Source organism: Taudactylus pleione, unplaced genomic scaffold, assembly GCF_031769625.1.
Source record: "Taudactylus pleione unplaced genomic scaffold, aTauple2 ptg000116l, whole genome shotgun sequence".
Classification (NCBI taxonomy): Eukaryota; Metazoa; Chordata; class Amphibia; order Anura; family Myobatrachidae; genus Taudactylus; species Taudactylus pleione.
Genome location: NW_028284518.1, coordinates 9,420,734 through 9,445,683, shown reverse-complemented (window position 1 = coordinate 9,445,683; position 24,950 = coordinate 9,420,734).

Sequence of the window (24,950 nt, the reverse complement as noted above, 5' to 3'; positions counted from 1 at the left end):
TTAGGAAAAGTCAAGTTTTGGTATTTATAGTCCATTTGGCTACCCAAGTGCTGCAGAGGACAAAATGGACCTAATCTAATCCATTCTCAGTATGTTGTAGGAATTTGAAGAATAGTTGAGCCTCCAACTAAAAAATTAAATTTTCAATGTGGAAGACTATTAAAAACAAAGACCTAAGTGGACCCATATTCAATAATAAGGTGGCAATACAATAAACAAAAAACCCCAGAAATGGTATGACACTGTCTAGCCTACATATGTACAGCATTTTAATCTGGAAAATGAATACATAATCTATTCTTTGATTCAACTCAGATATTATGTTTACCCATGCAACTTAAAACCTGTTTTTAATGACTGAATTATAGTTTAAATTTAATTAAAAAAAGCCCTTACAATTCTTTATTTACTATTCATGGCATGTTCAGGAAGCCAGAATTTCAAAGGGTAATTGTTGACACCCATAGCTTAATAAAAAGAACAAACAATCATTTGAAACATGATACAGAACCGCGACTCTGATTTATCCTGATTCACAAAATTCAGGTGGATTCGTATTTATGGAGAACCAAACTACACATATCTAATATGTATATATGTATGTATGTGTGTGTGTGTGTTGTGTGTGTATGTATGTGTGGATAAATAGATAGATAGATAGATATGAGATAGAGAGATAGATAAATAGATAGATCACAAACATGCTTGTATGATTTTCTTATATAAGGTAAAATAATTTTTAATCTTGGAGTAATAGATTCAATTTACAACATAAACACAACCTTATGCTGTTTTATTACTGTTTTATACTCCAAAATTAATGGCCCCATTAAGAAAAGGCAAAGATGTAGGTTGCAATTGAGCCTAATGTCCTTACCTTATAACCTTAGGGTCAAGGAAGTAAGCTGAATTTAAAAACATACTCAGAACCTACAAACAATACTACAAGTCACATAAATCTTATTGTAATGATTTTTCCCTGACAGCTAAATTTATTCTGAGGTTCACATGTTTGTGTTAGCTCTTAAGGGACTCAGAGTATATAGCACATTATTTATACAGCATACTGCAATGGTTGATTATTATTAATTACTATCCTGAATAGCTTCCAAATCTTGGAAAACTCCACACAGAACTTTGTATGAGGCAATTATCTATTTATGTGTTTTTGCTTTTATGTTTTTATATTCTGATTTTTTAAAATGAATTCTGTAGAAAAATGTAATATTGCTTCTTTTGTTAATCAAAAAAGATAAAAAAAATTAGATAGGTTGCATTCTTCCTGACAGCTTACCAGGTAGATCTTAAAAATAAGACCTACTGTATGAAGGTAAATAGAATAATGCATTTCTTTCTGTTGATGTGCAACTGTAACTACTGTACCAATATATGGGATGTGTGTGGATTTAATTTAACTTGAACTATCAATGATTTATTTGTTGGTTGGTTTGATAGAGGCACCTACCAAACAGGACTCTATTTGTGGCAAACCCATATTGGCCCAGATTTAATATGGCAGCAGGAAAGGGCTGTCATTCTGCATTATTTTACATTTTTTGTAACAATGTGTTTATTATCTATTATACTTAATCTTGAATATAAAGAGGGCTTTTATTTTCAATTATTTCACATGTATGGGACAGTGATGGGAAAGTAAATGACTGTTGCTTCGGGCTGGTGAAAGTATATAGCATGCATAGAAATAATATACAGATTTACTACTAAATAATGTTAACAAAAACTGGACATAATTAGCTTTTTAAATGGATATTTCCTCTTGCTACCAATCTTTTTGATGATCAAATTGTTCAGTTTTCTCAATTTTACTGCCAATGTCACTAAATTACTGTGAGAGGTAACAACTATTGACCTGAAGACCTGAGTTCAACTATAGCAGCTCATTAATTGCATAGTGTTGTATAAACAAGGGAATGCTTACCAGGATGTTTTCATGTGTGATAGCATCGACTGGGAACATATATTGTATTTATAAAATGTAATCTAGGAAAAATCACCATAGCATTCTAAAGAATATTTACAAACAGCAAAATATGAGGGCATCATTTACAGAAATGTGTCCATATGTCTACCTCATACATGTTAATTAGAATTTGTAAAACTGAATATTAAATAAATGCGGTGTGTGAGTCTTGCTGTAAATGAGCATGGTAGAAAGAAAATATATTTTTTAAATTTTCACCTTTTTCAATCTTCCTATAAACTGGTCGGTGGTGCTGATCCTGGAAGTACTCCTGTTTGTGTAGCATACAGTATGAAAACTGATTCTGGGAATGCCCATTAAACATGCAAGTAAGAGGATTTGGCTACATCTGACACTTGCTCCTATTGTAACTAGAGATGCGTGGTTCTCCAGAGATCCGAATCCACCCAAATTTTGTGAATCCAGATATACTCCAATTTACGGTCCTGATCACCTGAGGAGATCCGGACAGATCTGAGTTGGGTTCTGATCTTCCTGCGGGTTGGAATTCGGATTTTAAATCCACATTTTGGGTTTTAGAGTGCAAAAATTACATGATTTTAGCTTTTTAAAAAAAAACTTTTTATCAATATTTACAAAAAAAGATCCAAAACCAAAACACTTGAGGGTGGTTTTGCAAAACCAAACCCAAAACATGAAGATGACTCCAGCCCCAAAAGCAAAACACGGGGGTCAGCGCATATCTCTAATTGTAATTAGAGAAGCTGAAGAGAGGAGAAAAGGAGCAACCCCCAGCATAACGAGAATAAGGATGGTGATGCGGTCACGTCCCCAAAATGTCATCTAACTGGGGACATGGCTTCACAGACATGAGGCCATGACCCCTTTCATGAGCGTGCTTGCAAGGAATCTGAAGATGGCAGTGCCAGGGTAAGTAGGCTCACTGGGTGACACCAACCCTACTGACGCCACTGATGAGAGCTGATGCAAATACAAGTTGATGACAATGAAGGTCACCTGTACAATAATTAATGCCTTTAAAATGGCTGGGTGCATCTAATCTCTGATACTAAATAAAACTTAAAGTGTAAAATTTGCACTCTGAGTAACAATAAAATTATTATATCCAAATGACACATTCCATATGTGGATAACTAGTTTACAATCCTTTTCTTTCAGGATCTCAACTATATATTCCTCAATGAAATAGATATGTATTTACATAAAAAAATTGATATAATAACCAATTCCCATGACATGACAAAAACACCTTATGCTGGGCATCCACTATACAATTTTCTGTCAGATATCTGTCCAGTCTGGCTGGTTGGAATGAAAACCTGGTAATGTATGGGAGCAAATGACAGTCGATTATATGGTTTTAAACACTGAAAAAAAAGGACAAAAAAATTGTTCAAATTGGTTAAATTTGTGTGTTTTAACCAATTTGTCTGAACAACCATTTTTGGCCATTTTCCAGTGTTTGTGAGCAAATGGACGATTATCATTTGCTCCCATACATTACCAGGCTTTCATTCCAACCATCCAGATTGGAAAGATATCTGACAGAAAATTATATAGTGGATGCCCAACTTTTTAGTGTCACACATGACTTTCATCAAACACCACCACCACTTACACAAATATAAGTATCTTTATAACCACTCAAATTCCCACAGTACCCTTTGCCTCCCCATGGCATATACCATATTATACTATACCTTGTAAGTAGCTAAGAGCATATATATCAAAATCAGATGGGAGCACAATATTGTACATCGAGACTGGTGTGGGGGCAGGAATCAAAGCTAAATCTGAAGACCAAAGGGGGAGAGAGCACAATACACACAAACCATGCATATGGAAGAGGCAGTAGAGGACATACAGGGGGCTGGGGGTGTAGTAGAAAAAATTAGAGATATGGGGAGGGGGTTCTGCACACTACAGAATATATAGAGTGGGGTTATAGAACATAGGCCCTCATTCAGAGCCGCACGCAAGCGGGCGCACGTACGTTAGGCGTACGTACAAAAATATTTAAATTCAATGGCTCGCTCGTATTTTCGTTCGCATCTAAAATTCCTCCCTGAACTCTGACGACCCCTCCTCTAACTAACGAGCGTACGAAATAGCGAGCGTACATCCCCGAAATGGCTTGAAAGGAACGCACGCACAAGTATAAACAGGAAGTGGCCTTGTCAGATGTCGATTACCTGCTCCTTTATTCTGCCTACCTCCATCAATCGTATCATGCCAATCAATGTATCAATTAGCTTAATTGTTTGTTTTTTTTCAACACAATGCAAGAAACTTTACTCTTGTCTGTGTTTGTGTTTACCCGCAGAATACGTACGGATGAAACATTCGCTTTTATTGTTTAAAAAACATGTGAACCACAATTAAACAATTGTACTATTGCTGTGTATCCCCGCATATTTCCCTGGGTTCATTTCTTTATTTAAATTTGCTGACGCATGTCACTGCATCAAGCCTATCCTAACTCTCCAGAGATTTCTGGCCCTGTCGAACACATGACTCATACACTAACCAATAAAATTGCTCCTGTTAATTTCCAAAATACATTAGCCAATCAGAAAATTTTTACACACTTTATCAAAAATGATTTTTAAGAAAAACACCATTGCCATCATGAGAGCCTCCGCATTCACCAGGCGTGAGCTGCTGGTGCTTACGGAGGTCATGGATCGCCGGATCACCAGCCAGCCAGAACCCATGACCAACCAGCAGAAGCGCTCCGCGTATGCGGAGGTACGGTCCCGCCTGCGGTCCTTCGGATCACGCCGCAACATCGGGCAGCTGGAGCGCAGGTGGTCCGACCTGCAACGGCGAACGCCCCGCTTGCTGGCATGCTTTCGCATGCAGATCCTGGCAAGTAAGTGTTATGTATTGTGGTTTTAATGTTTGTGTTTGTGGGGCAAACTGCGTGTGCATGTTTTCCTGTCTGTTCTATTTATTATTTGTACTCATATCTGCGTGTGCATGTTTTCCTGTCTGTTCTATTTATTATTTGTACTCATATCTGCGTCTGCATGTTTTCCTGTCTGTTCTATTTATTATTTGTACTCATATCTGCGTGTGCATGTTTTCCTGTCTGTTCTATTTATTATTTGTACTCATATCTGCGTCTGCATGTTTTCCTGTCTGTTCTATTTATTATTTGTACTCATATCTGCGTCTGCATGTTTTCCTGTCTGTTCTATTTATTATTTGTACTCATATCTGCGTCTGCATGTTTTCCTGTCTGTTCTATTTATTATTTGTACTCATATCTGCGTCTGCATGTTTTCCCTCTTTTTATGAATTTTTAATTCTACTGCTATTATTTTTGGTTTTATTTATTTTTTCTTTTTTTTTTTTTGTTTGTTTGCCCGGATTTGTCCATAAACTAAACGCAATTTATTTGACATATTTTAGGGGGACAGCCAAGACTCCGCCGTCAACGTCGGCGTTCCCGCCCACTCTCCCCAACCCCCAGCCAACACTCCACCCCAAATCTTTCGCCTATTCCCCACTCCTCCCCATCCTTCCCAGACCCTCTCCCGGAAATGTTGGGCCTCCTTCCCCTCCGTCCCACTTCCCCCTCTCCTCCACCCACCCCTCTTCCAATTACCCCCTCCCCGGAGTCCAGCATAACTCCGCCCCATTCTTTGGGGAATGACGGATCCTCCGAGGAGGATCATGGAGGTTTTGCCGGAGCTCCCGATTTGTTTCCCGGTATGTTTTTTATTATTTTTTTTTAAAGCACAAACTGTTTGTATGTAATCATGTGTCGTGCCTTTCTTCGTGTTTTTGTGGCTTGACTTTTGTTGATTGTGAAGGTTGGCCTTTACCTCTTCCTGGTGATTTAAGCATACACATATCATACCTGTGGGAATTTGTACCTAGGCCTTGTATTTTTGCCAGCCCACCCTTTTTATTTATGTTTTTGGGTTTAGGAGTGATTTGTTTTTTTTTAAATGTTTTTCTGTGGAGTCCCTATTGTTGTATTAACCCACACACTTTTCTCACCCACAGAGGAACAGAGGCGTCGGCAAGAGGTGGCGGATGTTGTGGGGCAGATGCGCCACCATGTAATCGGCCTTCTGGTGGCCCTCGACCGGCTGTCTGGCCTCCTTCGGCATTAGTTTTTTTTTTTTTGTTGTATTTGCCCAATAAATTTTTAAAGACAAATATACGTTGTGGCTCATTTTTAAAAACCAAAACCAAGATAGTTTAGCCTGACATAAGTTCCTGCAAGGATTTCCCTTTTTTAAAAGTTAGATTGTGTTTTGTCTTTGTATGTCAAACAGACACCAGAAACACATAACAGTAACAATGTAATTTCCCTTTTTGGGTGTAGTGTCAATTTCAGATTTCTACATTTTCCAGGTTCCTACTTGGTGCGCAAGCTGCTTAGGCCAATCTTACAAATCCCAAGGTTGGGCCAGGCTTCCTTTTGGTGTGGATTGGAAAGCTGAAAACATATTTCAGTTTTGCTCAACTGGCGTCAGTACTGGTTTACCCCTTAGTCAAATGTAACTTGTGTTAACCTGGTTACACTTGCTGTTAACGTCCCAAAAAAGGAAGACCATTTCACTCTTCAAACATTTATTCACCACATAACAGAGAAAACAAAGTGGTCACTCCCAAAAAAAATACACAGTGATAAATTCAAATACAACACATACCAAGAAAAAAATAAATAAAAACACAAAATCAAGAACTGGTTGACGAAGGACCATGCCAACATGATTCCACAAACATGGCGTTGCGATATGGGTTCCAGAATATATGCCCAAAAGGACCAGATCCAGGTTTGGTAAGGGTAGCAGGAAGTAGTGAGCGTTGGAGTGCCAAAGATTATGTGAACAAACAGAAGATGGTGAGAAAATTAAAATTAAATTAGATGTTTGCCAAAAAAAACAAACACATTAGGTATAAACACTGGAGTTTTGAACAAACTTACCTAAAAAATCTGGCCACCACATCATCGCGTATGGCCCCCCCACATACTGACCTTCGACCAACCTCGGGGGGGCCATCCTCAGGTAAGGCATCCTCTGGCTGCATTGGGACACCACTCCTTATGGCAATGTTGTGAAATATCCCACACAGGACCACAATTTTAGACACCATATCCGGCACATACATGAGCTCGCCACCAGAGCGGTGGAGGCATCTGAATCGGCCTTTTAAAAGGCCGATACAGCGCTCCACCACTTGCCTGGTGGCTGTAAGTGTGGAATTATACGCACTTTGTGGCCCTGGTGTGGGAGCCAAATAAGGAGTGAGAAGCCAGGACATGCAAGGGTATCCACTGTCTCCTGTGAACAAAAATAGACCACATCAGGAACACTGTGTATCAAGCTTAACATTGTTATGTACTAAAGGTCTCCACTTACCCAGAAGCCACGCATCACCAGCTTGTAGGTTGGTTAATTTCTGCCATATCCCTGATTGCCGGATGACGAAGGAGTCATGAGCACTTCCGGGTAATTTAGCATTCAGGGACAGGATCTGGAGGGAGGCATCACATACCACCATTACATTCAGGGAGTGATAGTGTTTCCTGTTTCTAAATATTGCCTCCAGCCGTGCTGGAGGCTGAAGTGGTATGTGAGTACCATCCACAACCCCTATGATGTGTGGGAAGCCAGCTATTTGGTAAAAATTGGCCTTGGCCACACTAAGGGCACCCATATCCAAAGGCATTTTAATAAAATGATGGAGGTGCTTGAAAAGTGCCTCCATCACTGCCCTCAGGATCCGGGAAAAGGAGGATTGGGAGATGCCCGCCACTATTCCCACCGTTGTTTGAAACGATCCTGAGGCACAGAAATGTAACACCGCCATAAATTGCGTCAGTGGTGGTATTGCTGTTGGACTGTCAATTTGCCGCTCAAGATCACTTTCTATTAATGAGAGAGTGTCTATGATGATTTTGGGAGGTAGACGGTAGCGTCTTAAAACCTCATCATCGGGCATTCCAAAAAGGGTGACACGTGTTCGAAATATCTGGGGCCTTGCATGCCTACGATGCCTACGCCTGGGACGAGTTTGAGGTTGGTCGTCTTCCGGGAGCAGGGCCAGAACAATTCGCCCCAGATCTACCTGAAATTCAAAGTTTACAATGTAAGGCTTTTGACCCACCCCAAAAGTAAGAAAAAACAACTTAGCTTTCTGATACCATCCATAGCTGCTTACATGCCGGGGTATTGTCATGATACGTATAAACTGTAAAAAAGGCAACAATGAGACTTCAAAAATTTAGAGGGTGTTTTTTTTGTTTAAAAATTGTTGCAAGCCAACACAGAAAATAGCGGAAAAACACATTTGGCCATCGATGAAAACTACATTGCACACCGTACGTCAAATAGGGTTCAAATGGACCCAAAAAATGGAAAAGGGAAAAGCAAAACTGGATTATATGATGAATAAGCCGTCAAAAATGCGGTAAATTATTCGCAAATGCAAGTCACTACACCAACAGTCAAAAATGCGGTAAATTATTCGCAAATGCAAGTCACTACACCAACAGTCAAAAATGCGGTAAATTATTCGCAAATGCAAGTCACTACACCAACAGTCAAAAATGCGGTAAATTATTCGCAAATGCAAGTCACTACACCAACAGTCAAAAATGCGGTAAATTATTCGCAAATGCAAGTCACTACACCAACAGTCAAAAATGCGGTAAATTATTCGCAAATGCAAGTCACTACACCAACAGTCAAAAATGCAGTAATTCATTCGCAAATGCAAGACAAAAAATGGACTTACCCAACTCGAATATATAAGATGTCCTCAAAAAACTTCTTTGGGTCCGAAAACAAAAAAAAACTAAAAAAGATGAAATGAGTGTTAAACAAATTAACTAACCACAAAACAGAAGAATACACCAATTGGCCACAAATTTGAATGCACAAAACTTACCAAATCAGGAAAGGATGTAGAAAAAATGAAAAAAATGCGAACGGAAAAACCAAAGAAATGTAGCAAAAACAAACAAAAAAACAACTCTCCAAAATCCTCCAAACGCAACCAACCAACCAAATCCAAACCACTTAACCGACAACACTCCAACAACCCCACCTCGAATCCACACACACCAAGCCATAAATAGTGTTTATTTTTCCGCACAAATTAAGGATGAATCATAGGGACGCACAATCAATGATGCGGCCGCAAACTAACGACGCATGTATAAATACGTCACGAAATCACATAGAATTTCTGGATGATTTCATGCTGGAAGCAGAGACATGGCTTCAAACCAGGGAAACAATGGTCAAAATTGCGGCGGTAAGGCCTTCATGCATTTTGTGTCAATGAGTATTTTAAAACATAATATTGTGCAAGTTGTGAAGTGGCTAAATCTGCATATTTACCCAAATAGGTGAGGAGGATGACATGGAAGAGACTGCTGGCCCCAGTCAACCCGCCAAAGCTGCAAAAAAAAAAAGGCAGCCACATTTCACAAGCAAGGAGATGGAGGTTTTGATCCAGAAGTGCGTTGACATCCTGCCCCAGGCAGCCAGGAATATGAGCCAAAGCCAGAAGTGGAGAATGTGGGAGGAGGTCGCCGTTGCTGTCAATAGGGTGGGTGATTATGTCCGTCTAGCCCGGGATGTCAAACGGCGGTAAGTAAACACTTTCCCATCCTATAAACAAACCCCATTGTAAAAAAAAGGATAATGGTTCCAAATTCATTCCACAGATGGGCAGACTTCAAATATCGTCTAAAACAAAAACTTGCCGACAGGGCTAAGCATGCAAGGGGGACAGGTGGGGGTCCCACCCCTGTGTCATTGGAGTTGACAGACTTAGAAGAGATGGCACAGGGGTGTGTGCAGGCTGTGGAGGTGTTTGGCGTGTCCAACATGGATACGGACATGCCAGACTTTGCGGCTCCTCATGTTGGCCAAGGTAAGTCTTGTGATGTCACCAACTCAGAAATGCTATTGTGCCAATATGTAGATTCTAATGTGAGTCTTTTCTCCAATTTCCTAACAGAGACAGAGGCGGATGAGTCTGCTCCAGAGGGGAGCCTTGGCCGCAGAATTTCTGCTGACTCTGCAGGGGAGGAACCAGTACATCCGGCTGAGGACCCTGCAGAAGCCAGTCCAGGGCGTGCCCCCTCGCAGGCAGTGGGCCTCCTCACAGAACTCAATTTTAAATCGGATTGCCATACGGAGATTCTGCAGAGGATGGACGCCAGTCTGATACGGGTGGCTGAGGCCCTGGAGCAAAATGCTGCGGCCAACGTGACCATTGCTCAGGCCCTGGCGGAAAATACCAGGGCCAACATCCGCATCGCCGATGCCCTGGAGCAGCTCGTTCGCCAGCACATGGTGGAGCCGACCTCCCTTCCTGCCGGAACATCCAGATCCTCTACCTCTGGCACAACATCAGGCAATCCTCCAAATGTGCCTAGCCCTGTGCCTAGTCCAGAGGCCACAACATCTGCCTCTGGACAGGCCAGCCCGATGGCATCCCGGACCCGGTCTGGCGCCCACCCTCACCCAGCCAAACGGGCGAGAAAACGGTGACAGCAATGGCGACTTTTCCCACTTTCCTTCTGTGCTTGGCTCATATTCCTTTCTGGTCAAAACTTCCCTCTCCTTTCTTGTGAAATGTTTTTAAATTTTGTATTTACGCTTATGTTAGTAGTTATGTTTTTTTTTTTTTTTGATCAAATATCTTGGCCACAAAAAAAGGCAATACAATATTATGCCAATTTGTTTGTGTGTAAACAATAAATTAAAAACAAAACACTGACATTGTATTGTGACATTATTGTACAAATGGGTTACATTTAATCCTGGCCTTAAACGCAAAAACTGACCCTCTTTTTTAAAAAAAAAGGCCTCTTTAAGGAACGTTTAAAAAAACACATAGCGATGCAAATTCCACAGTAAACCAAAAAAAAGGGGAGCTAATTAAAAGATGATGACATTATTGTTACAATAGGCCATAACCACCAAATTGTGGCCAAAATAAAAGCCCAAAAATGTACGCTAATTGATTATGTAATCATGACATTAGCAGCTCTGATTTCCACCTGCGTACGCTTTTGTGCTATCCCAATAAACTGCTTTCCAAACACATACCAAGCCGGATTTCAATCCAACACTAATTACTTTACTGACCAGCCACGATTAATCGCTGCACCATCGTGGAGTCCCGGGACGGAGGAGAAGGCCATCGCCAATGTGGTCGAGTAATCCTGACCCTAAGCTGTGCGAGCATTTTGAAGGGAAAGCGGATGTTTCAGTGACGTATGAGACGGTCCGAACACATTTGACGTTCGCATCTGCTAATGTATGTACGCCCCAAAAACGCCTCGCCACGCCTGCGTTTTTTCATCTCCACCCCCGTCAACACCCAAAAACGCCCTGTTCTGTCAATCACATTTGACATGTCACTTCCTGTACGCTATTTTAGGAACGAGAGAAAAAAAGCTCGCAATCTGCCATACGCACATGCGCGGTGTAACACCGACGCATGCGCGGTTAGTCAACATCGGAACGCAACGAGTGTACTGTTGTTAACGTGCGGCTCTGAATGAGGGCCATAATACATAACAAAAAGGTGAAATGGGGAAAGCACAACACAGACATACAGATGGAGGAAAGCATTATAACACTAGTCAAAGACAAACATGTAAAGAGAATAATCTAAACAATATATTTTTTGACTGCAATAGTAATGTTGGTAAAAATAATGTCTGTGTATATTTGTGTATTTATTATATATAGCTATATATCTTTCTTTCTTGCTCTACATTATTTATTTTGTTGGGTTTTATTTTGGGGGGAGGGGGAATCCCTCCAACAAGTGTCATGAGAGGTAGGACAATTAAAATGTTACACAATTTTCTTTAGATTTTTTTTTTGTTTCAGTTTATATAAAGGATATTTCTGTGGGTGAGGGAAGTGTCAGGGAGTTGCGTTGGATGAGGATTATGTCAGTGTGTCAGGTATGTGAGTGATGGTGGATCAATGAGGTTTATATACGTACAGTAAGTGAATGAGGTATAGGGTCTTATTGGTAGGGGTCCTTAATCCATCCCTTGGTGCTGGCATTGGCTGTGGGTCTTGTTAATCGCAGCTGTCAAGGTGACCCATCACCCCACACTTCCAGGTTTCTGCCACCAGAGCTGTCACAGTGACATCTGCTATGGTACAATACAAGTGAACAATAATTAGCAAACGACTGTCCCCAGCTCTCTCCTCCATTCTCTCTCATCCCGTTCCTCTGGAGAAGACACTGTGAGTTGCGTATTTTTCACAAGTTATTTTATTCTTCAATTATTTAATATAATCAGACTGGGAAGAGTGTACTGGGGGGAGCAGGGGCGGTACTTTGAAGCTTTGCCTATGGCATCTACAAACCTAGCTGCAGGCCCCTTAAACAGGCTCAGATCTGGGTAATTAGTACCCACCCCCCTCCCTCTTGGCACACCTAAGACTCGCCAAGTCCTTACCTGGATGTATAGTGATGTTAGTAGCTATATCCAGGGCCGGCCCACCCGTTATGCTGACTATGCAGATGAGTAGAGCGATGGCCAGCAGAGGGAGCCATGGTCAGCCTGCACAACTTATTTTTTATACACACATTAATCCCCTTTCACTTCCCTCTGCTCCCGGAAGCCGTGACACCGCGCAGCCATGCAGGCCATAAAGTGTGTGGTGGTGGGAGACAGGTGTTTAGAAGGTGATGTCTGGTGGTGTATGGGAGCAGGGTGGAGCAGCGGGGAGTACATGTCACTGGTCTCCCACATAAAACACTGACCGAGCGGGCGGGAGTCGCATTCCCTTACCTGTCAAGATACCCAGCCTGGGGATACCCGCCCTCCTCCTGCGGGGCTTCGGCCTAGCACTCGGACTAGAGGCTGGGGGAGTGGCATAGTTGCCAAGTCCGCTTATAACAAGCGGAATTGGGCTTGTTTTTTCCACCAGTTGCTTGTTTTTTTGGATGGTTGCTTGTTTTTGGGCTTATTTTTTTTAGGTAGCTTGTTTTTGGGCTTGATAGCCAGGTCCCACTACTAAGGTGAGCAAATGTTATATAGCTCCTTCACCAATCCATTTATGTTTAGTTCTCTGTATGTATATCTCTCTGTATACCTGTATGTAGTTATATAGATTTGGTTAACTAGAATGACTCATTTAAACGATCAATAGAAGTTAAATTTTCCCATATGTCAGTTATTTTGTTTTGACGTGTTTGTTTAAATGACTCTTTTGTCCTGTACTTTACCATGCACAGAGGGCCTGATTCAACAGTGCACACTAGTTGCTTGATCTGCGCAGGACCCATTCTGTGCATGTGCAGAACGGGTCCTGCTATATCACACAGGCACCTGTATGCATTTGAATAAATAGCAAAGGGTATAAAAATACCAAAATGGCGCTACCATGGGATGAGAATCTAAGCCCTGTAGCGAGCAGCTGTACAAAAAAGAGGATAGTCAGTCATCGTCAACAAGTGGAGAAATAAGAGTATATACTGCGCTTGGCTGAACAGGGTGAAGTATTCAGATATAAATTTAATACATATAAATATAAATACATACTTCACATACAATAAAATATATACAACAGTATATCATGCAATAAAAGCTGTGATAAAGCTGTGGCCTAACACAGCGAAACGCATTAAGGGACTGGCCTCTCCCTTTCCCACCTACCCAGACCAACGGGAGCAGTTATCTGTATATTCCATCTCCTATTTATGGAAGATTGGTGCTGCAAGATCACCATACCTCTTACCATCTATGCCATCAGTCGACTGGACTTGGGATTTATACTGTGACGACCAAGGAGTTGTCCCCACACCTTGCCAGCTGAGGTACCAAGTGCCCACTGGGCCGGAGACACAGGCTGTGACGGCAGGAGAGGCTGTTTTACACGCCACCAGCTGACTGAATCTGACACACGGTAATATGGCAACAAGAGACATCATTATACCCAATGTGTCTATTTGAGGAACTTTGGATCTGAGGTATCTTGGATTGTTATATCTTGCTAGCATTGTCTAAGGACCACTATTTTTCACACTGGAAGTGGTTCATGTTGACCTAAGTTTATTATTAAGAGAGCTCTCTACAAGGTCACTAATCTAAGGCTCCCTGCAATTGCTTATACATCTGGGACTTTACATCTCAAGTGGGAAAGTGATGTTTTAGCATTTTTCTTTTTTATCTTTATTAATTCATTTATTTAATTTTTTATTGCATGATATACTGTTGTGTATATTTTATTGTATGTGGCGTATATATTTATATTTATATGTATTAAATTTATATCTGAATACTTCACCCTGTTCTGCCAAGCGCAGTATATACTCTTTTTTCTCCACCTGTATGCATTTGCCTGATTGACAGGCAGAGGAGTTTGCGGAGCGGAGACGGCCTGCGTTCCTGGAAACGGGGGCATGTTGCCTCTGTTTACTGCATTCCCGGAAACGGGGGCATGTAGCCCCCGTTTTCCGGGAGTGGCAAGGCTAGGATCTGCATCCATGGACACAGACTTCCTGGCCTTGCATGATGACAGAACATGGCCAGCTTCAGCTACCGCAGCCGATCAAAGGTGCAACCATCATGATCGATGGTTGCAATGGTGATCCCAGACTGCAGCCTTGGTCGCAGCCTGGGATCACAGATGCAGCAAAGAGATTTCAGGCACCTTATGCTGCATTTGCATTTTAGCAAGGACAGAATTACAAAGCTCTATGTGTGCGGCTTTGCAATTCCGTCCTATGCCGAAACAGGCCCCGAGTGCCCTGCTCTTTACTTCGCACAGTGGAGGCTATTCGTAGAGCAGGGAAAAGCAGTGTTTTGTAAATATTTATATGTATTTTAATAAAATGAACAATAAACAATAACATGTGTGGTTTTCATTAAATTACCCCACCCCCGTACCACCATATTACTTTGGGCTTATGTTTTGGGCTTTATCGGATTGGGTTGGGCTTGTTTTGGGCTTGTTTTTCACTCAAGAGATGCTTGTTTGTCATTTCAGAGTTGGCAACAGTGGGGAGTGGACAGATGGGAGTTATGCAGAGGCCACTAATTCTCCCTGTAACTGCAGCCAGTGAGGCCAACTCTGTCTTCCGAGCATTTTTATATACAGTACAGTTGTCTATCATCATACAGATCATAGCTACAGTCATGGTGTCACCTATAGACCTGACATCTATACAGCTGCACAGGGGAGACTGCTATCACCTATAGTCCTGAACTATATACAGATGCATGGGGGAGGCTGCTATCACCTATAGATCGGACCTATATACTGCATAGGGAAGCTGATGTCACCTATAGACAGATGCATAGGATGAATAGCAGCTGCTATCACCTATAGATCTGACATCTATACAGATGCACGGGGTAGACTGTTATTCCCTATAGACATGACTTATATACACATGCACAAGGGGAGGATTCAAGGACCTATTCAGACCCACACGCTAGGATGCATTCGCACGCAGCCTGCCAATGTTTGCATTCTGCACGTGCATATGCATCGCAGTGCGTGTGCGCGAACGTCTGTGCGATCGCGAATTGCTCGCTCCTTGTGCATAGACACCTCACTAGCTTGAGTGACAGAACAAGTCGTTTCTGGGTGGTGACGGGGTGGTCGCTGGAACGGGGGAGTGGTGGTGTGAAAGCAGTCATGTCTGAGCATCTTAATGCCGTTTCAGAGGCATGCATAATTAAGACGCAGCGTTATAGTACACGTTAGGTGGCTGAATTTTACACTGAAACACTTGCAGTGTTTGCGGCAGGGTATGGTCTACCACAAGTGCTGCTTATGCATCCGATGGTTCTCGATGTTACCGATGGTTGCATACACTCCTGGAGATGATGTGCACAAGTGGGCTTCTTAAGACAGGCTGGTGGGTGTCTGCATACACAGTGTGATCGCACACCAAGACATAGTGGGCGTGCTAATGCCTTGCTGCGCGACTGCGGATTTGCTTACTTTTGCTGCGACTGAACGCATCTAGCGAGCGGGTCTGAATTGGGACCTCTTTTCCCTAAAGACATGACCTATACAACTATAGATGGAGTTAATACTACTGTTATCTATAGACCTGATCTGCATATGAATAGACTTCCACAGTAGTGACTGACATCATTATATACCTTCCCTATAACCAAGTATGCTAAGAGCTGGCTGGAACATGTAATGTTCAGTTCTCTACAAACGGTGGAGCTGGAGGGGTTATATAGCGAGAAGCTAAAAGTCTTTACTGATTTGGATTATACATCACTATAGATCAATATGCTCAATCTCTGCAAGATATTGTACTGCATTTACACCACTGAACGAATTTCCCTGGGTCAGCATACATGGATATTTGCCTGTACACCAGGGTTAGGCAACTTGTGGCACTCGAGCTGTTGTAGAATTACACATCCAGCTTTGGAAGTACGGCGTAGCCTGTATAGCCATAGCAGCACAGACCTTACCTTCAGGCCTGTTGAGAGCCGCGGCAGGCCCGGGTAATAGGGGGCGTGTCCTAATCGCGGGAGGCGTGGTCACGCCCCCTTCCCGAAAAAAAAAACACATTTGCAGCGCCGCGTACCGTCGCTGCGCACTGGGGAGGCGGGTGCTCTGGGCCCCCTAAGCCCTGCTCAAAGCCAGGGGGGGCGCGATCAGTGTGATCGCTCCCCCCTAGGGATGGGACATCGAAACAAAACATTGGAAGTACTGATGTTTTTTACATTGAATCCAAAACATTATTTAGATATAAACATTGGTTCTCTGGAACCGATGGTTACCGATGTTTCTGTTTTTTTATGCAAAGTCTGTACTTAAACATAAAATAGGCTAATAAACATTTAAAATAATTGGTTTACTATGTCTGTCTTCATGGAGGCAAACAGAGAACATAAATGGTGCAAAAAGTAGAAGGATATATGCATTTGTAGAAGTAAAACATGTTTTGTGGTGAATCAATATTTTGAAAGAAATAAAATGTGATGCATTAACTAATGAAACTTTTATAATGTCACTGCTGCTTACCATATTGCCAATATCTGCAGCAGCCAGACACCCCAGCACACAATCAGTATTCACTGAGAGCAGCACCAGTGACAGTGAGCCAGGGGTGGGACTGTCCTATGTGCTGCTGCTAATTGGTTAATCAGAGTGTCTTTCACTCTGTCAGCCACCACCCCTACTAGTAGTAACCCAGTCAGTGTGTTTTGAACACTCTTATCTTACTTTACAATTGACTAAAAAACATGAGAGAGTCAGCTGGCAGCCCAAAGCAGTCCTGCACCACACACTGTCATAAAAAAAAAACATTGGAAAAGTAGGGAAAAACATCGCGGGAGAAATGTAGCGATGGTAATGAAACATTGGATGCTAAACATTGCAGGGTTAAACATCGAACATCGAAACCATCAGACCGATGTTTCCGATGAAACATCAAATGATTCTCATCCCTACTCCCCCCCACAGGCATAGGAGACTGCTGTGGCTGCTGCTCAGCAGCCACGAGCAGTCTCCACTGCAGCTCAGTGAGGCAGGGGGAGCGGTGTCGGACCCGGGCCCCCGCCGGGCCCCTCAGGAAGCCCGGGCCCCGGTAATCTGTACCCGCTCCCCCCCTCTTGGCGCCCCTGCTTACATTACTCACAGGTGGCTCCTCCTCACACGATAGCGCAGCAGAAGGGGGCTGCGGCACCTGCTCCTACTCCACGAAGGCCACGCATGCTGTGACTGTGGGAGAGAGCAGTGAGCAACAGCTGTATGAAAAAGCAGGTTGGTAAGTGTCGTGACCATGTGGGGAGACTGCCTGGATGGTATAAGGAGGCAATACTGAATATATATATATATATATATAAATATATATGGCTTTTCCCATGAGACCGCACCCTCATAACTCAGGGGGCGCAAAGAAGACTTTTTGCTTACCAAAAAAATTAGGCTCAGGCCAGCCCTGGCTATATCACTTTGCTTCAAACTTTTCACTGGGACGGAGCTATCTCACAAGCTCTGTCTCAAAACCTCAACTTTGGTAAATTCTGGTGGTACAGTTTATTAATGCAATGCAGGGGTAGATTGGGCCACCAGGACAGTGGGCCGGCTCACATTGGTTGCTGGCTGATGCGCTTTCAAGTGCTGCGTTCTGCTGTGGAATGCAAACTCGAAGCTGTCTGCTGTGGCTGCCGGCCACTTCTGAGTGCCTTTAGCCGGGGCTGGCACTCATGCTTTTACGTTGCTTGGTCAGCGGCCGTGGATCTTGTAATCTGCGGCTGCTGTTTCTGTACTCCTTTCTACCTGGTCTGAGGTCTCAGGTCTCTGTTTGTCCTCCCCACACTCATTCAGCAGACGGAGAGGCACCCACCCCCTTCCCTTCCAGTCAAGCAAAGGGGATGCCCCACCTCCCAGACTACACATACATCCTGGTACTGTTAGCTGGGAGCAGTAGCGTAGGTTGGCAGCAGTGCAGCACTGTTCTCACTCCATTTTAGCACATGTCCCCTGCCCAGCTCTCATCCAATCAACACTATTCCCACCCCCACTATCACCCCATTTCTGCACTGTTCCCTCCCTATATCTCCTACACCATATCAGCACTGTCTCCTCCCCAGCTGTCACCCCATCTCAGCACTACACCCTGCCCAGCTCTCACCCCATCTCAGTGCTGTCCCCTCCCCAGCTGTTACCCCATCTCAGCACTGTCCCCTCTCCAGCTGTAACACCACATGCACTGTCCCCTCCTCAGCTGTCACCCATCTCTGTACTGTACCTTACCCAGCTCATCCCATGCACTGTCCCCTACCCAGCTATCATCTCATCTCAGCACTGTTCCCTCCCAAGCTGTCACACCTTCTCTGCACTGTCCCCTCCCCAGCTGTCACCCCATCTCTGTGCTGTCCTCTCCCCAGCTGTCACCCCATCTCATCACTATCCCTTCCCCAGCTGTCACCCCATCTCAGCACTGTCCCCTTTCCAGCTCTCACCCCATCTCTGCACTATACCCTGCCCAGCTCACACCCCATCTCAGCACTGTCCCCTGCCCAGCTCCCACGCCATCTCAGCACTGTACCCACCCCAGCTGTCACACCATTTTGGGACTGTTCCCAACCCAGCTGTCACCCCATCTGAGCACTATCCCCTTCCCAGCTGTCACACCATCTTGCCACTCTTCACACCCCTGCTGTCACCCTATTTTGGCCCCAGGGACATACACTACCTCTGGCTCCAGAAACATACACTCTGCACCCTAACCCCCACACCCAAGACATAATGGGATGTAGTTGACATTGTGGCAGTCGGGATGGCAGTGCTCAGCGTACTGGCGCCGAAATCCTGACAGCAGTCAGAATCCCGGCACCAGAATCCCAACCACAAGCATCCCGACAGTAAGTATTAGAGTTAGGGTTAGGCACTAGAATTAGGCTGCGTGGGGGAGGGTTAGGCTGTGGGAAAAGGTGGGTTAGAGGTTAGGATTATGCAATTTACCTTTGGTCGTCGGGATTCTGACTATTGGAATGCCACTGTCTGTATTCTGACTGCCGACATCCCGACCACCAGGATCCCGTACACCGCGAGTTTTCCCCTGAATGAGCATACTGCATAACTGTATAGACTGTGGACAGTGTTGAAAGAAGAGTGTTGTACTGTGCAGACTCCAGTCTTCCTGTCCCTCTAGGGAGGCTTCATGCCCTGTTCCAATGGCTACCAAGGTCACTACTGGGCATGTACATGGGCCATTTTGTCTTTACTGAGTACTGTGTACAGTGATATGATGGGAGACAGAAGTTTCCTACATTTAAAGATTTTCCAGCATCCCTGCTACCCGTTTGCAGCATGCACTCATCAGTTGTAGAACCATGAGTCGCTCAAGCTTCTGAAGGATCACTAACATGCTAAAATCACTTGTGAGGGTACAAGAATCATCTGGATATAAAGAACTAAGCAGTGGCTAACAAGAGTATAGCAAAGATACAAGTTCCATGAGAGACATCCATAAAGGAAGAGAGTTACATAACAGTATAGGTGAGCTACATTAATATCTGAATTTCCCATCTTTCCAAAAAGTTGTAGAAAATGCATCTATCAAAGTAATTTATTTACATATTTTGCCAGTCATGAAAGGAGGACAAAGATGTACGAATTCAGCTATAAGGTAAAACAGAAGCTGTTACCAAAGAGGTGAAATTGATAGATTGACAGGACTGAAAGAGAGGAATATAAATAGATTGGTTTACTTTATACTGTATACAGTAATATTTCTGCAGTATGGATTTATTATCATTGACTGGATAGTGCACATCGTTCAAAGAATTCTGTCTGCTTAGTTTCTCAGCTACTCATACATATATATTCACGCCTTTCTAGATGACCTCTACATTTTAGACAAGGAAAAGTATGGCAGAACTTAGCAGTTAAGTAGTGACTGCTGACTGCTATAGTGTGATTTCAAAGAGCAATGTTAGTAAGGATTTATAGTCAATATGTTGACATTCAGAATGTCAGTATGGGCATTATGTCAACAGTGAACATATCGATATTCACAATGTTGACATGGTCATTATGTTGACATTGTAAATTACAGGGTTAGGACTAGGAACAGGGCGCCAGAGACCACCCTAGCAGCTACTGCAGCACCTTTGACTTGGAACGCAAGTTTTTCTACGTATATTGTATAGGTTTAGGGTTAGGCTGCAGTTAGGGTTAGTTTGCAGTTAGGGTTAGGACTCTTGCAGTAGATAAAAAATAAGTCAACATGCTAACTGCCGACATGACCATGTAGACATTATGACCATGTCAACATTGTGCATGTTAACATATCACCATAACATCCATGTCGACATTCTGAAAGTCAACATTCAGACCATGTTGACCTTCTGATGTCGATATTCTGAATGTTGACATTTTGTACCACATCCATTAGAAAGACTCTCTGTAGGATATGCAAGTAACCCTTTTTATGGTTGTCTTGTTGGCAATCATTATTTCTTCTTTAACATTTTAACTTCTGGAACGTAAGGGTTTCTAGGTTGGTCATGCATGTCTGTACTGTAGGCATGCCCATGACTAAAGCTGACCACACACTAGACCAACTTACATCCAACCAGCCAACTTGTTGATTGGTTGGAATGAAAATCTGGTAACGTATTGGAGTAAATGATGATCAGCATTTTGCTCCTAAATGTCAGAAAACAGATGAAAATGATCGGTCAGACAAGTTTGTTAAATGTTTGATCTAAACTATTTGTTCAAACAACAGTTTTGGTTAATTTTCCAGCGTTTGGGAGCAAATTGCTGATTGCATTCCTTACCAGATTTTCATTCCAACCAATCAACTAGTTGGCTGGTTGGACAGATAATCTTTAGATGTGTGGCCAGCTTAAGCCTCACAACAGGCTCTATCACTGTGTCTCCACAGTGTCTCCATGGGAATCATGCCTGCAGTCCTCTAGCTAGTAATATCTTTCGATTCTACAAGGGTTTGGGAGACATCCCCTCCTGACTCATGTGTAGGTACAGTACATACTGTAGCAAGGCAAAAACATGCCAAACTCCACACCAAACTCAGGCATAATTATTAGAACATGCCATGGTATAAAGGGAACAAGGCAGAATGACTTACAGTATACAAGGAGTTACAATTATTAGCAGCTGTTTGCTATAGCAAGTAATGCATGTGCTGTAATAATAATGAATTAAATTACTCAAATGAGTGATGAGAACAATCACTATTATAACACTCAGGAATAATAGTCCTGTTTAAGCAGCAGATTTACAGATTTCTTACAATTGAGACTGAATTCAGCTATAAAGTCAAAGTTATGTGCTCCACAAATGTCTTGCTATACTCATCAAGTGCATCTTCACACTCACTCCACACATGCTATAAGTGGCAGTCAGCCCCCTAAAACTATCTAAGCAAGCATGAGTAAAATGATACATGTAGGGCCTGATTCTGAGTCACACATAAAAATACACGCAGCAGCGTGTACTGGTGGTCTCTCATCTGCAAGTTTATGCAAATGTCCTACAAACTCTTTCCATGCGGCTGAACATGTAAGTACTGAGACACTCACTCTTTGCTCCCGTGCATACTGTATTATCCATTGGTGTGTCCCTATATGCCAGTATTGGTTGCACAATCAGAACTTGCCCTATGGCAAGTGCAGTTTCTCCATCCGACCTTGGCCTTCTATGCCTGCAGCTGTATGTTTGTGAATGCAGCCGTTTGCATTGACACTGCCACGACACTTCCATAATACGGCCAGCTTTCCATAATGGACCAGTTCTGCTTACACTACTAGTACTACCCAGTCACCACCCAGGAACGCCCATCAATTTTATGCTACCTTTCCCATACTGTCTGAATTGCTTGCAACAGCACCTTTGTGCTTACTCACTATATAACATATGTGCCAAAGGGTTTTCAGAAGTATTTGCACATGTGCCGCTGCAAATAATTGCTCAACTATGTGAACATCGGAATTGCGTGTGACTCACGTGCGACTCACGGGCAAATCACAGTGGCAACAGTTATGAGCTATAATGCTATAATTTGGCATGGTGACTATGGCCTGGGGAACTTGTCGGGGAGTGAGGTATTACTTGATCAATAAATAATTTTGTTGCTGCAATATAGTTGCCCAGTATCCTCCAAGATAAAAGCAGTGACAGTCTGTGAGTGGCTTTAACAGGGAAATGATAGGAATTCACACATGTGGAGTAGACGCTGGCTGCTGTTAACATTCGCGGTGACTAGGGAAATGTTCACATTAAGTTGATCAAGGCAGACCCTTAGTTCAGATGAGCAAAGCACTCTTCACCAGCAGCCCTATCCTTTGTAAAAATAGTTCAGAAGATTGCTTATACTGTCCATAGGGGTCTTCTAGTACCAGTCTCCCGGGAATTTCCTGGCTGAGCACATATTACATCTTGGATCTTGCTTGAAATCCTCTGTACACAGGACTCCCTCTGGACACTAGATGCCCTTTGGATGCAGGCACCAGTATCCCTGTGCATGCAGGTTCCAGGAACACTCTAGAATTATACACCAGACTTTGGTTTACGAGGGGAGCAAACATAATGCTCTCGTCATCTGTTTCCTTTCAAGAAATTCTCATTCTTCTTTCCGGCATATCCAGTGCCACTGTTTCTGACTCTCTTGCTCTCAGCAACAGCTTGGGGAAGATTTCCTTTCCTCTTCCTTCCTTCAGCACAAGGCAAGCTGGAGTGTATTATTGAAGGGCCCATACATGGTATGTAGTTATGTCACAAGCGGTCGCAAGGCCGCCGGTCACAATCTCGACAGCAGATTGCCGGCTAGGGATTTATGATAAGCATCAAAATACAGATGCCTATCATTATCCCAACGCCGGAATCCAGGATGACGCGTGCCCGAACGAGGTAAGACCTGGGCGCCCACCCTGCAGGGGGGGAGGGTTAGGTCTAGGACAGTTAACGGGGTTAGTGTTAGGTTTTGGGAGGGTGGTGGTTAAGGTTAGGCACCCCTAGGGGGGAGGGTTAGGGTCAGGCACCCCCAGGGAGAGGTTAGGGTTAGGCACCCCCACGGGAGGGATAGGTTTCAGGAACGGTAAGGGGGGTTAGGGTTAGGCACCCCCAGGAGGAGGTTAGGGTTAGGCACTAGGTGGGAAAGGTTAGGGTTAGGCACCACTAAGGGAGAGTTAGGGTTAGGGGGGGGACAGGGGAGGTTAGCATACGTACCTGCCTCTGTTGGGATTTTCATCCTGTCAGGCAGCCACCATTGGGATTTGAACCTAAACAGCCGCCGGCATTTCAATCCCATTCCCCATACATCTGTCCCCTCCTCTTTTTGCTCCCTGCCTCTATACTGTGGCTCCCACGATTAGATGAGCATTCTAACTATTTATATTAATGTTCTAAGTATTTTTAATAATAATAGCTGTATTTTTCTTTTTGAGATACAAAACATTTACTATGATATAACTATTACTGCTCCAGAAATACATGGAACTCTCTTCTTGCACATGAGAGACATTGCTATCTTTTGCACAGATGCCAGTGCCAAATTCCAAAATTCTCCTCAAACAGCATTTTTGCTTGTTTGCATCTTTCTTTTTACATTGTTCCGATTGGGCCAGGAAATTTGATTATTAGCTAAAGAGCAACATGCAGATGCATTAAAAATGTAGAATAAGACCTAGGGATAAATTTACTAAGGTGAGAGTTTATAGAAATGGAGATGTTGCCCATGGCAACCAATAAGATTTTACTTAACATTTAACTAGCACCTTCTAGAAGATAATAGCTAGAATCTGATTGGTTACTATGGGCAACATCTCCATTTCTAAAAACTCTCACTTTAGTAAATTTACCCCCAGTCTCTGTCAGCTCAAAATTCCATTTATTTTGCAAATTGGAAATTAAGGAACATCCTTCTGCAGGCAAGGGGTTCCCTTGAAAATGCACCCTCTGAAGCTCTTTATCTCATCATACCAATTATCTTGCTCTGCAAAATGAAATACCATTTGAAGATAGGGAGGTGACAGACCATCACTGGTTAACAACCATCGATGGTTTACCACCAATGGCTGATGGTTTTGCCATCAATGGTGAAGATAAAATGGTTCTACACCATGGATGGCTTAGAGTAAAACATTTTTTTCCCTCTGCACAGGGGACATGATGCTTAGTCCCACCTCATTGCACCCCACTAATTACCCACAACACACCATCAATGGTTTCATGCTATTGATGTTTAGCACCGATGGCACTATTGATGATTAACCCATCATTGGCCATCCCTATTTGAAGAACTGAAGGCTCTCATAAGCCTGAGGACTGGCTTATTCTCTAGCTTTTTGATTAGTGCTTGGCTTATTAGTAGTTATAGGGTGAGTTTTTGGTAGGTTATTTAAGCCTGTGAATTTAAGGCAAAGACCATTTGAAAGGTGAAGCTCCATCAAGCTAAGTGTATCACATTACTGTGACATATTTCAGTGTTTATCTGCAGTTCTTACTTTCTTTTTCCTTCTCTC